Here is a 13,674-nt window from a genome sequence, read left to right on the forward strand (position 1 = left end):
TCTAAACTCTAAACATCTTGATAGTTGGAGTGTTACTTATTTTGTTCTTAGAACATTATCTGACATATACAAAGTTATCAGTGCTTGCTCAGTAAAAAAGTATTCAATGAATGACTATTACATTTTTGGCTGGGTACTATGAAATAGGGAATTCTGAAGGCCAAATTATCTAAGAAGTCTTATAAAAGGGAGAGACTTTCAATAAATTGAATATTGTGTTCTTACTTTGATATTTGTCATGTTGTGTTTGAGATGAAATACCTGTGTGTACATTAGAACTCACTGTGAATTTAATGTATTGAGCAAAGAAATCCACATCTTCAGTGCAGCATTTCCATTTCCTCATATTACTTTGATTTCTGTTTATAGAAAATCAAAATATCCTCAACTACTAGGAAAGAAAATAGGAAGGGCCATGACAATCAAGATGAGTAATAATTGTGTTTTCATGTAGAAAAGAGGTCTTCCTATTTATGCAAAAGCAGAGGATTCCACACATTTTTAATTTAAATGATCTTTGCCAAGGCTGCTGCTTTTTATTACCTTCTCAGCAAATAGCCTGAACTGAAATATGCAAGCTTTCACGCCCTGATCTACATCATATGGTATTTTACCTATTGTTATTTTGCTGATTCTTGTAAGTAAAAATTTCATGTAAAAACAGAGTTTCACATGGAAATAAAAAAATTAACTTTGAGAAAGAGGAATTCAAGGGCTTTCGTGGTTCTAATCAATCAATATTATTTTGTGTTGTTGCCTAAACAAAATATGAACTATATAATATTTAGGACAACATGTCAGACACATTTTTGGTGCCTGTCAGGACAGTGAACTACAAAATAAATGATTTGGAGGTAAGTTTGGTGTAGTCCCTTGGTGTTTCTTAAGGAAGGAACTAAATGGGAAAAATGATACTGAAAAAAAAAATAAAACATGAAAATCACTTATTCTAAAAAAATTATTTCCCAAGAAAATATACATTGTGAATGCACTTCTTTAATCACTTGTTGAAAAAGAACTATCTGTATGCAACAATGATCTCTATAGAATATAGCCACAAATACTGCCTGATAAATAGTAAATACTGCCTTCTAATACAAGGATTTCAGAGAATTTCACTTCATCCTGTCTCTAAAAGATAGCAAATGACAGCTACAGAGTATGTTCTTTTTTGAAGAAATATCTGCTTTCTTAGTACAGTTGGAAAGGATTCTTAAAATAAATTTATTTCACAAGGAAGTATTAGAATACAGACAAATCAAGCATTTAAATTAAAATGACTTCAAAAATAAATTTTAAGTATTTAAGGTAAATACATTAAATTTAAATATTTTTCTTAAATATTTAAATTTAGTGCAGCATAAAAAAGAGGTAATTAGGTTTAGTAGTTCTTATTAATAATCTAACACTATTATAAAATGTATTTCAAATAGCATTTGTCAAATACGGAGTTATCTACCTCAGTGGCCATATAAAGAAATAGCGCACAATTCCCTACTTTAATCTAAATACCATATCAGGTAGAATATAAGACAGATTATTTTACATGCAATCAAAGACATATTTTAAAAATTCTATGTATAGCTTAAAGAAGACAGGCTCAAATCCAGTTAGAAAATTAGAACAAAGTTCACCAAGAAAGTAGCATTTGCTATGAAATTTAAGAGACATTGATTTAGTTCATGGGAAGAAAAGAGGCAGTTCCAAGTCACAAAAGCAGAAGACTAGCTTATTAAAGAAAAAGTGTTCAGTGACACCTGTTCTGACAGGAAAGATCACTAGGCATGGGGATATCAACAATGAGATTTTGCCTGAGAGGAGAAAAATTGCAAGTAGAGGCAAACAGGTGTAATTCCTTTGCTCACCCATCATTAGGGCAGTCACCAATACCCTTAAAACAAAGGACAGATTGACAAAAAAAAACTGTAACTACTTTGTCTAATCAAAGCTTCACATAACATAGGAAGCTTCAGAATCAAAGACCCACAGACTCAAGGAAAAATGACTATTTTTATACTTAAGTTCAATGGAGAATGGGCAGCTGTGTAAATACATGATTGGACAAAGAGGTTTGACAAAATGGTAACAGACTGAGGGGGGAAACCCAGCAAGGCCTGTCTGTAGAGATTTTCTTGCCCTCCCCCAGTAGCAACCCTCCTTCTGGGTATGAAACAGGAACCACTGGAATGAGGGTTTCAAGGATAAGGGGAGGAGAATAAAATGATTTCTGAGTTTTATGGTTTGTTTTGGGGGGAGGCATTTTAGTTTTATGACTTTTCTTGGGGAAGAACAGTTCTGGTTTCAAAGATCTGCTTGGGGGAGATGGAGGAGCAGAAGATAGGAAGGTGGGAAAAAGTCAGAAAGACCTCACTTCTGAGGCCCTCCCAATAATCTTCAGTTGAAAGCCTCCAGCACACCAAAGCACCATACTTTGGGACATCATGTTCTGAGCCCCAACTAGCTCAACTACAAATGCAGCATGAGCAAGTAAGAAATTACAACAAAGAAACTGAGAGTCGGGGTGGTCAGTGGATGGAGCCTTTACTGAAGAAAGCATCAGAGGTCTGGGGACATTCTAGTAAACTGAGCCAATGGGATTCTTGATTATGATTGGTAGCGTGAGCAGGAGATGACAAGGAGATGGTGGAAGATACGAAACCTAATGAAATATCAAGGGTGGTGGGTTATTTCTAAACTGTCAGCAGAGTTCTTGTTAAAACTAGATATTACAAAGAAGGACACAGAGGAGGCTAGAAGGCTCAAGAATTTCACTAAAATTTGTTAAGCAAAGAATCTGTCAAAGTATTTAGAGAACAGCAAGTCAACTTGTCTCACAAAGAAACAAGCTTCCACTGAGGTTCAGTTCTGTCACTCAACTCAAAACAGCTCTCAGCACAATGTCCCATCCCTCAAACAGATCCATCTCAAAGCATACCAATAAGAAATATAAAATTAAATATATTTTAATGAGTAAATGGGTAAGATCATTTGTATCACACAAATTAAAGAATGAGTCAAATTCACCAGTAAGTAATTCTAGGATTTTTACTATGAGGCTGCCACAACTTCATCGGAGTCTCTCTATCACACATCTCACTTCTTCTCAGTCAAGGTTTCTGCAAGCCAGACAGTCCCTACATCATTCTAAATTCTTTACAACATGTTTTTCTGCTTGAATTTCCCATAGCTAAGCTAAGCTTTCAGCAATTATCATGCTCATGCTGGCATGACCATCATCGATAAAGAGAGTAAAACACAGAGGCTTTATTTAATGCAATAGGAATGATGTGTCTACTTTATTTTTTATTTACTTATTTGAACAATCTTTTTGGCAGAAGATTAACTAATTTTTCCAACTCTGTTAATTCTATAATTGTGGTTTAGGATATAGTACTTTGGGAATTGTATATACTCTGGAAATATATATCCAATATGTTTAATGATTTGAAATGAAGTTAGATAAATTATACAGTACAGTGCAATGGTTTTTATGAAAACACTAAGACATATTATGTCCTACAACAGGGGTTGTATTTACTTCTTAATTTGAGAGGATTTAGGCAATCTGAGGGCCATTGGTATCATGCCAATGGCCTTGAACACCAACAAAGGCCACTGTAGGATGTGCTAACATTTGCTTAGAATATTCATCCATTACTAAGTATCACTTTTTCCTCTCCTAGTGATTTGTTGCAAACTACAGCATAAAATGTCACATTATTGATGTGGCATTATCAAGTTTCATCATGATTGACCTGATGCCACAATGTTTTGTAACACAACTGGTTGCTGTCAATCAAAGACACTTACTGAAACTCGTTATGAACATAGAGAACAATTTGTGCCAGCGAAGAACCATCTGGTACACTCTGCCTTACAGACGAGACTTGTGGTTATTAAAAAATCAATAAAGCTTAAATGCGAATTGTGTTATGTTAAAACATTTGCTTAATTCCTGAAATTTTCAACATTTTAGATAATTCTTTGAGGTAGGTAAAAATGTTTAAGACTTTTCTTTATGTAGGAGTTTTAATTAATCGTGATGACTCACACCAGGCAGCCAGAAGACTGAAGAATATCCACGACTCTGTCATGGAAAGGAAAAAGCATTTCTTGATAAGCATGAACAGGATGGTGGGATTAGGGAAAAGTAAGAGAAAGGGAGAGAAAGAGAAACAATGAGACAAGGAGATTCTTTGGCTAAGCTACAAAAAAGGGAGGGGGGCAGAAAAGTAAAGGCAGTTCAACTTCTGATGTTCCAAGAAATTTAATTCACAGAGTGTCCATCAGTGATCTAGCTCTGATTTGTGACCTCTGTTCTGGTGCTGTTGCTTGTAGATAGAGGTGTCATGGAGCTTTTGCATGAATTCTCTTCTCTATTTCTGCTGCTGCCACTTTGCTTAAAATTGACAGATTTTGAAGTCAGTTACGTGGGTTTCTGAAGACAAAGCAGAAAGCAGTAGGGATGGTTTAGAGAGAATGTGATAGAAAGTCAAGCAACCTCCTACAGCCTCTTTACCTTTGCACTAGTAGACAAGGTGGTTTGGATGCAAGAAAATATTCCCGTGAAAATACTTGGATGACTTCCTTTTGGCTCTGTTCAATCCTCTTGGTAGTTTGGTAGTTCTCTCTTGGAAGTCCTTCTGCTTTCATAGATTTAGATCTTTCAAACTTTTCTTTCACATTACCATGCCTTCACATACCCAAAGGCAGTTATGCCCAGGATCATGCCTCTGATCTCTTTGCTACCTTTTCTCCATTTGAAAACTCATTGACTTCAAGAATTCAATAATTATTCCTAAACGTTTTTGCTCAAGTCTTAAGCATGCTCCTTTAGGTTAATAGTTTAACCTTCCTTAGGGAACATACACTCTGAAGAAAAAAACATCATGTTAACAGTTGTAATGACCAGTATAAATAGTACATTAAAATTTTAGCTGCTTGGCCAAAGCTAGCGTGGAATCATTTTCTTCCTTTTTCCAGATGAGCTATTCCTCTGGACAGATATTTTAATACTTTTAAGCATCTTTCAAAAATAATATGATACCCCAAAAGCTGTTAAGTGGAAAAAACTCATGATTTTACATGTTTTGTAACCATTTAGTCATTGGCAGACTTGTTTCCTAAATGAATGCATTTTGTTTCAACATTCTAAAAGTACAATAAGGAAATATGACCCTTCACCTTAATTTTCCAGCATTCTTTTATACTCACACATATACAAGCACACATCCTTCATATATGTATACAAAGCTTTTAGCAAACTCTTTGCAATTCCTCCGTGTTTTATCAAAGATTTATGTGAAAAGTATGATCTTAAAATCGTACTCTTGTGCATAACATAGAACAATGACAACAGAGAGTGTCATGCTCAGCTCCCCTCATTTTATAGAGACAAAACAACACAAAGCTAAACCTGGAACTCACAGAGGTAAATAGGTTTGTGTAAGTTTACCCAGCAAGTAATGATGGCCATAAGACCAGAATCCCGGAAATCTGATCCCCAAATTTCTATCTGCGTGATTATAATGCATACATTTTTTTCTGCATGTTTTCCCAAAGGCTTTCTCAGTATCTGTAGGTTTTTTTTTTTTTCCCCTTTACCAGAATCAAATTTTCTCAACCATCTCCAAGAGTTCTTTGGAGGAAAACTAAAGGAAGTTTGAGAAGTCTTTCAAAGTTTATATCCAAATTTTAGAGTCCCACAGGACTGCTTTTCAAGAGCTAGCTCTAGTACCCGCTTCTACAAAGATGGCTGCACCAGAGCTCATTGCGTTACCTTGAAAAGTATGCTTCTTGGTATTTAAAAACACACTTATGTAAGTCTTTTCTCAGTATTTACTTTCTGGCAAAAAGCCAGAATAAAATAAAAAATTTGCGTAATTTGTCACATTTTATCTTTGAAAACTACTGTTGTTTTCTTTTCATCAGCAGATGATTAGGGTCATTCTGCTACCAATTCCTGCAACGTATTCAGATCTACTGTCTGGATTGATTCCATATGTATCTCAAATTGTTGGTTTTTTTTTCTTTCCATGTGATTTACTGCTTTAAAATCATTTCAGACATTTTTCTTATTAAAATTTTATATTCCATCTCTTTACTTTACTCATCATTAATTACACATTCCTGTTCATATATTAACTGGGCTACTTTCCTTTGAGGTACTTCTTTTAGAAGATGCTGATACAATTCAATCCAAATATCTTATATCAAAATTGACTTCACAATTTTCAGCAGGCAAAACATTGCAAGAAAAATATACCTTAGGATAGTTTCCTCCATTTACTCAATAAAAAAAGCAGAGGGGGCGTAGTGGGTAATGCTGCGGCTGCAGTGCCAGCTTCCCATATGGGCAACAATTGGTGTCTGGGCTGCTCCACTTCTGGTCTAGCTCTCTGCTATGGCCTGGAAGAGCAGTAGAAGATGGCCCAAGTCCTTGGGCCCCTGCACCCACATGGGAGACTCAGAAGAAGCTCCTGGCTCCTGGTTTCATCCACACAGCTCCAGCTGTTGCAGCCAATTGGAGAGTAAACCAGCAGATGGAAGGTCAATCTCTGTCTCTTCTTCTCTCTCTGTGTGTACTCTGACTTTCAAATAAATAAATAAATCTTTAAAAAACAGAAGGACTGAAAACAGCTGTCAAAATTTCCTCTGATTCAGGATTACGATTTGTTGGAAGTATTGCTCTCACACTATGGACATTTGAAAAATCACAACCTGTCTGACTTCTGACCTCTAGGAAAGTCCCAAATTTCAGATGCTACTTCCACTCAGAGAACTGTAGTCAACTGTAGCCCTTCTCTCTGATCCCAAGGGCTTCTCAACTGTTGTCTATAGTTTACTGACAGGGCTCCTATGGGTAAGAGAAAGTTCAGTGTTGTTTTCACAATAGAATTAATGACCATATCAAGACTCGTGACACCTTCTTTTAGAGTATTCTGTGAAATGTATGAAGGAAGAAGGAATTTATATTATCCCTCCCTACAGAAAACCCCCACAAGGTGAAGAGGCAGCTGTACTTGGTTTCTCTTCCTCACGCCTTCAGAAAAAGAGATCACTGCAGATACTGATTCTTAGCTCAGTTCCTGTTTGTTTCTTTTCTTTTAGGCTATAATGGAGAATTAACTGGATTAAAGAATGCTCTCAGTGATTTTTACCCTGCCATATTGAAGCAAAGTCTATTTGTCCAACAAGATATCTTCAAAAACATTCATGCAAAAAGTCTCTTATATATATTATAATATAAATAAATATAAAAATGATTATATATCATATAAGTTTATTTATAAATGAACTATGCATGGATTTACATTTTTTATTTATTTATTTGAAAGTCAGAGTTACACAGAGAGAGGAGAGAGAGAGAGAGAGAAAGAGAGAGGTGTTTCATCTGATGGTTCATTCTCCAGTTGGCCACAATGGCCAGAGCTGCACCAATCCAAAGCCAGGAGCCAGGATCCTCTTCCAGGTCTCCCATGCGGGTGCAGGGGCCCAAGGACTTGGGCCATCCTCCACTGCTTTCCCAGGCCATACAGAGAGCTGGATCGGAAGTGGAGCAGCCGGGACTAGAACCCGCACACATATGGGATGCCGGCGCTTCAGGCGAGGGCATTAACTCGCTGTGCCACAGTGCCGGCCCCATGGATTTAATTTTTTTTGCACCAAAATAAATTCAGAATAACTTCTTACAACATGTGTGATCAGGATTTATTTTGAAACATTAAGAACGGTAAGATAGCAATTTTTTTGTCCATAATTGAGATTTTATTGGTGTTGAGAATCAGCACACACATTTTAATTTGTACACAATTCTTAACATACGTACCAAAAATCTAAAAAGCCATGAATTGTCATTTTTTTTAAAGTTATTCCAGTGACTTTCCAGCTTCAAATTTGGAGGCAACTCTTCCTTAAGAGGCTATCAAGTACAAGTATCTTCAAATGCTGCTGTTACATAAATCCCACCCATTCACAATATAATAGCATATGCACGACACTCAAATTTTCAATCTTTCACGGCACATTAACAAAATCATTAGGAAAACTGGACTACCACAACCGAAGATGTTACAGAGTGCACATGGTTCTGACAGAACAAGGAGTGGTTTTCTGTAGAAAACAATTCTACAAAACACGGGAGAAGTAACTGAAAATATTCAAGACAGATTAAATGCACAATTGAGACTCCAAATCGCCATTAAGTATGCGCTGTACTGTAGGATATAAAAACCACCTCCACCTATGGAATGTTAAGCTGACACCCAAGACAGTCAAAGCCTCCCAGAATTCAATATGCCACTATTTTCTGGTTGTACCAAAAAATAAACAACCAGCAAATGATTTCACCTCTTAAAAAAATCATTTACACTTAAAAAATGGGATGAGGTGGGCTTCCCTCCTTCTTAAAAATGTTTCTAGAGCTACTAAAAAACTTGCATTTACAAAATAGTTGATAAAAATATTCCTCTGGATTGTACAAGAAGGGAGACAGGGACCACTGATAACACATGGTATATGGTATTAATCGGACTTGGCTTCTTTCTCTTCTGCTTCATCAGAGGCTGGACTCTCCTCGTTTTTCGTTTCTCCGTTTTCTGCAGGCAGGTCTTCTTTAGCTTCTTGGTTAGCCACCTCGGCCTGTTTTCCCTTTGCTCCTCTCTTCCCCTTTGCTTGCACTTTCTTGTCTGATGACTTATCCTTCCCGGCGGCCTTCTTGGGCTTCGCTTCCACCTTCCCGGGGGCCGGCTTCCCCGACAAGCGCGCCGACCTCCTCTTGGGCTCCTCCTTGGCCGCCCCCTCGGCAGAGCTGACCTTCCTCTTGGGCATCCTGGCGGCGCGGAGGGCGCGTGCCGGGTGCCTGCGGGCCGCGGCGCGCCGAGAGCCTTCCCGGAGCTGGGCTGCCTGGCCGCTGCCGCTGCTCCCGCCACCTGAGCTGCTGGGACCCGCAGCGGGGGCGGTGGGAGAACCGGATGGAACCGCGCCTCTTAGAGCTACATGAGTTCTCCTAAAAGTGAAACAAGAACAAACATATTTATGGAAAACTTGGGTGGAAGAAAGGTGAAATCAATACATGGTGTACAGCAACCAGATAGAGTCTAGTCCTCATAAACTTAGGGGAAGCAGAACTACCAAAGTGTGAACTTTTAAAATGTGCCACATGGGATTGATTCAAGATGATTGCAGATTAGTGTTTGCCTCCTCCTCCCTCAAGATACTGCAAAGCAGGAAACTTTATTTGAGTCCTAGATAGTCCTACCATCTAGCAGGGCAAACCGAGTCCTGTTTGTTCACCTGGGCACAGCAGGGCAGCAGCAGTCTCAGAGCCCAAGCCCATACATCACTTTGCACAGTGGCAGAAGGCAGAATCAAGGCAACTAGGACTAAGAATTTGGTAAGGGACTTGTATCCAGAATATTTGTGTTCATTGTCATAAATCCCTCATTTTGTGATATTAACTTCTGTTTTCAAGAGAAAAATAAAATTGTGTTTGTACATAATGTGTGAATATGGCAAAAATTATTTAAATTATTTAATTATTTAAAAATTATTAAATTTCTATTTTTAAAAATGGTGAAACCATTGATGCTTTACAAAAAGATTATAGGAATGAGCCCTCCCAAAATTGGCCATTTTAAATTTAATTGTTTTAAGGGACACAATGATGTTGAGGATGCAGCCCACATCTGTTTTCGAGGAAAAAGTTAATCTTCCATTAATCTTAATGGAAGAGGATTAATGAATAACATCAGAAAAAATAACCAACAAGATAGACATCTCAATTGGACCAGATTAAACAATTCTAACTGAAAAAATAAATTTTGCATTTGATGAGTGTCAAAACTTAAACCCAGAGCAGCTACAGACAAAAGTAGTGCTTTCAGTAAAAACTTAAACAAGTAATAACAAGATCCTGAAGTATTTCTTGAAATAATTGTAAGAGGGGATGAAATATGGTTTCATAAGTATGATCTTGAAGACAGAGCACAGTCAAAACAATGGTTACCAAGAGGAGATTGTGTTGAGAAAGTTGGCCAAAGCTTTAACAGAAAAAATGCCCAAGATAGCTTCAGCAGAGAGTTCTCTCCACCATGACAATGCTTGTTTGTCTCAACATACAAGTGCAATTTTGTGCGTGTTGTGAAGGGACATCATCAGGAATTATTCCCACTGCTCCTTCTGACTTTTTTATGCTTCCTAATCTTAAAAATCTTAAAAATATTTAAATAGAACACATGTTTCCTTAGTTAGTAATATAAAAAATACTACATTTGCACTATTAAATTCCTAGGACCCTTACTTCTTTAGGGATGAATTAATAAAATGACAGGTCTCATCATTTAGAAAAATGTCTTGAACTTCTTGAAGCATATTTTGAGAAATAGTTTCTATTTTTAATTAATGTTTTAATTTAATTTTTCTACAAACAGTTTAAAGTTCCAATATACATAGTATATATGTAGCATATAGCATATGTATCATATGCTTCCACTAGGCAGGCGAGTTAAGAACTCACAAGATGAGTTTATGTATATAGTAATAACTTTCTGTTATCTCAAAATATTGAAGGAGTTCATTATGACTAATTAGTACTTTTATATTCAAAACTATAAGTTGTGTTTCCTTTGTCAGTATTGTTCTAAGCATCCTCTAATTTTTAAATTATGCTCAAAATTCTTATTGAGATAAGACACGTTAATTTCTTGGAATGTACTTTAGATTGGCCATCTACTAAATGAATCTCAGTGTCTCCACTGCTTCAAATTCCATCTTATAAATGTAGCCCAGATGTGATTTAACTTGACTACAAAGAAGCTCCTCAGTGCTGTAGTGGTATTAAATAATTTAATACTCAACATCAACTTTCTGTTCAAAAGTACTGTGTAATGTTAGGGATGTGTTTCCTTTACTTTAGATACTTTGTATTTGAGTCCATTGTTAGCAATGGCAAGTCAATAGCTAAGCAATATTTGTTTGTATGAAATTAAAGCAGCGGTTACTGCTGATAAGAAAGGTGGGGTAAAACAAAGCTATTTTTATGAGAGGAAAATGTATCCTAGGGAAGGGAGGGTGAATTAGAAGGACATTATCCTTTTAGACCAAATCCTTTTATAAATAGCTTTTCATTTTTCTTTTGTTTATTTGTTCTCTTTCTGTACTAAAGGAGAAGAAATGAGTTTCAAGACTTTAACGGAGAGCAAGTAAAAAGGAACTAAAGTCAGTCAGTGAGTCATCCCATTTATTGAATCACTACTATGTTCTAAGCAGTGCAGTTTACTCCCTAACCTACCCTCGGCAGACAAGCAATATTCAATGGAGGCCCCTAAGGCTGAGTAAAAAGAAAGAAAAAAAGGCAAACAATTGGGAAAAAATTTAATTTTTAATTTATAAGTAAGTTAAGTAATGAGGGGATATTTCTAATCAGGATAAATTTATTCTAATAAGTAAAATATGGGATTGCATTTTTAAGCTGATTGTTAAAAAGGTAAGTACTACTAAGAGACAAGATTTATTCAAACTTGTTTTTAGAAAACTGAAAGCATGCTTATAAGGAGATTTTTACAGATTGGCTGCTTAGTGTGTTTAATAAATTTTATTTCAGATGAGATTGGGCGCATTCAGGGTAGTAAGGGGATTCCAATTCAATCCCATCAAGGTGGCATGTACCAATGCCACCTCACTAGTCAAAGTGATCAGTTTCAGTTCACAATTGATCATAATGATAGGATTAAGAGTCAAAGGGATCACATAAACAAGACTAGTGTCTGCTAATACTAACTGATAGAATTAAAAAGGAGAGAACAATTCAACATGGGAAGTGGGATACACAGCAGACTCATAGAATGGCAGATGTCCTAAACAGCACTCTGGCCTCAGAATCAGCCCTTAAGGCATTCGGATCTGGCTGAAGATCCCATGAGAGTATTTTAGGCATGGAAAGCCAAGACACTCTGACAAAAGGAAAAAACAAAAACAAAAACAAAAACAACACCTAATGAAAGATCCTGTGAGTGAGATTCCAGTGGAAAGAATGGGCCCTCAAAGAAGGAGGTACCTTTCTCTGAAGAGAGGGGAGACCTTCTACTTTGACTATGACCTTGTCTAAATAAGATCAGAGTTGGTGAACTCAAAAGGCTTCCATAGCCTTGGCAACTCATGACAAGAGCCTAGGGAGATTACTGACGCCATAAACAAGAGTGTCAATTTGTTAAAGTCAACAAAAGGAGTCACTGTGCACTTAATCCTCATGTAGGATCTCTGTCCTTAATGTGTTGTACAATGTGAATTAATGCTATAACTAGTACTCAAACAGTACTTTACACTTTGTGTTTCGGTATGGGTGCAAACTGTTGAAATCTTTACTTAATATACACTGAATCAATCTTCTGTATATAAAGATAATTGAAAAATGAATCTTGATGTGAATGGAATGGGAGAGGGAGCGGGAAATGGGAGGGTTGTGGGTGGGAGCAAAGTTATGGGGGGGGGGGACCACTGTAATCCATAAGCTGCACTTTGGAAATTTATATTTGTCAAATGAAAGTTAAAAAAATAAGTAAATAAATTTTATTTCAAGTGTTCAGATAAAGGTGGGCATCATGGAACAGTGGGTTAATCTGCCACTTGGAACACCAGCATTCCATGTTGGTGTGCTGGTTTGAGTTTCAACTACTCTGCTTCTGATCCAGCTTCCTATTAATGAGACTTGGAGGCAGCTTTTGATGGCTCAAGTGCTTGGATTCCTGCCATTCATGTGGAAGATCCAGGCAGAGTTCGTGGCTCCTGACTTCAGGCTGGCTCAGCCTTGGCTATTGTAGATATTCGGAGAATGAGCGAGTGGATGGAAGATCTCTCTCTGTCTCTGTCTCTCTGCTTCTCTGTTCTATCTTCCAAGTATTTGAAAAAAAAAAACATTATAATAAGTACTAGATAAAAATATTTAGATTTTTTAGTAATACTTGGATTGTTTTATGCTAATACTGTATCCTCACGGCCGGTGCCGTGGCTCACGAGGCTAATCCCCCACCTTGTGGCGCCGGCACACCGGGTTCTAGTCCCGATCGGGGCGCCGGATTCTGTCCCGGTTGCCCCTCTTCCAGGCCACCTCTCTGCTGTTGCCAGGGAGTGCAGTGGAGGATGGCCCAAGTGCTTGGGCCCTGCACCCCATGTGAGGCCAGGAGAAGCACCTGGCTCCTGCCTTCAGATCAGCGCGGTACGCCGGCAGCAGCACGCCGGCCGCGGCGGCCATTGGAGGGTGAACCAACAGCAAAGGAAGACCTTTCTCTCTGCCTCTCTCTCTCTCACTGTCCACTCTGCCTGTCAAAAAAAAAAAAAATACTGTATCCTCACCTGGAATTAGTGTGCCTTTATGGACAGTTCAATGGTTACTTTTGCCATTAAGAGAGGATATATTATTTTCTGAAAGCTGAAATAATTGAATATTAGATTATTGAAGCTTTTGCAAATTTATTCTCCCTCTTGTTCTGGTTAAAAAAGAGCAATTGGGCAGCTAATATCAACTCATTCTTCTTTTCTTATCTACAAAATTCTTATCATTAATCTTTTTTTTTTTAAGATTTATCCATTTATTTGAAAGTCAGAGCTACACGGAGAGAGGAAAGCCAGAGAGAGAGAGAGAGAGAGAGAGAGAGAGAGAGGCCTTCCATCTGATGA

At 37.5% G+C, this 13,674-nt stretch overlaps 1 pseudogene; it reads right to left on the bottom strand.

The window, feature by feature from the left end:
- Positions 1 to 7,756: 7,756 nt before the first annotated feature.
- Positions 7,757 to 8,995, bottom strand: LOC100352262 (non-histone chromosomal protein HMG-14 pseudogene; annotated as a pseudogene).
- Between the last annotated feature and the right edge of the window lie 4,679 nt (positions 8,996 to 13,674).

The sequence above is a fragment of the Oryctolagus cuniculus genome, chromosome 5 (assembly GCF_051225735.1).
Source record: "Oryctolagus cuniculus isolate XC-2025 breed Fujian yellow rabbit chromosome 5, ASM5122573v1, whole genome shotgun sequence".
In the NCBI taxonomy this organism is placed as follows: domain Eukaryota; kingdom Metazoa; phylum Chordata; class Mammalia; order Lagomorpha; family Leporidae; genus Oryctolagus; species Oryctolagus cuniculus.